Raw genomic sequence first — 1,308 nt, forward strand, 5'->3', positions numbered from 1 at the left:
GTCCTCACAAAGACTCTAAATTAGAGGGACAAAGGCACACAATAGCAGCCTAAACGAGTCCGCAACCCGAGCGAAATCAAACACTTGTGCTGGCCGTTACCCAGTAGCGCCACAGAGATAACGGTGGGCGTGGGGAAAAGTGGATTGGGCGGGGGGGGAGGCTGATTGTCAGGCAGGCAGGCAGGCTCCCGCTCTCATGGGGCATTGAGGAGAGCAGCTAACAGAAACTACTGAGCACGCAAGGGAGTTGAGGGAGTGGGCTGGGCTGGGATGAGGTGGGGTGGGGTGGAAGTCCCACATCAGGAGGAAGAAAAAAAAATGAAAATGGAGAAAAAAGAAGAGGTCACAAATTATGAGTATTGTTTGCCGAACTTGGCTCCATCTGCTGTCCGAATGATGGAATTAGAGCTGGGTATCTAATGGCCGTATGCCAATGCCTCCTGTCCCATGACTCGTTTGGCGCTCATTGACGGCCAGGCATCAATTTCCCCCTATTTTGGCGCGTGCGCACTACGGACCAAATTCCCGATTGGCCGGGCTCCGCACGCAAAACATTCATCCGGGCAATTGTTGCATTGTTGGGAGTTTGGGAGCAACCTCCTCCACCCCCACCCTCGTCCCCATCCACATCTCCTGTCGTTCTCTAGGGGGACTCGCCTCTATAACATGCATTGGCCTCTTAGCTGCGTAATGGCCAGTAACTCCAAGCCGCTGGGGACCCCAGAGTGTGTCATTTTCTCTCTACTTGTCCCGGACTCTAACGGTAGGGCTGGGCAATGAGTTGCTTTAGCAAATCCGGTTAATATATTAGTGCACATCTTCGGCAAATAATATGATGTGAACCGCTTCGGCAAATGGGTTAGAACCACTTCGGCAAACGGGTTAGCACTACTTCGACAAAGTATGGGTGCACCCACTTCGGCAAACGGGTCCGGAAAGAGAGTTAAGAGTCTCAATTCGGATAATGTTTCATTGAGAATTATCCGGTTATCCTTATATATATTATCCGGATTTTGCCCACCTCTATCTAACAGCCATCAGCGCTTTCATCTTCCAGTAGTCTTTCCACTGTCCGATATGCCAAGTCACGCTCTCCCAACCTGACGGCCACCAAGTCATACATATTTATACCTAATATCGACACACCGAAAACGCATATTTGACTTTTATTTCGGGCGATGGAGAAACGGCGATTATATCAAAATATTTTGTATTCTTTTCTTTCTTCGACAACAAACTTTATACATCAGCCCTCTTGGAATTATTCCAATATCACGTAGGAACAGAGACACTTAATAGGTCCCCCTC

This window comes from Aplysia californica, unplaced genomic scaffold (assembly GCF_000002075.1).
Source record: "Aplysia californica isolate F4 #8 unplaced genomic scaffold, AplCal3.0 scaffold00196, whole genome shotgun sequence".
Lineage (NCBI taxonomy): Eukaryota > Metazoa > Mollusca > Gastropoda > Aplysiida > Aplysiidae > Aplysia > Aplysia californica.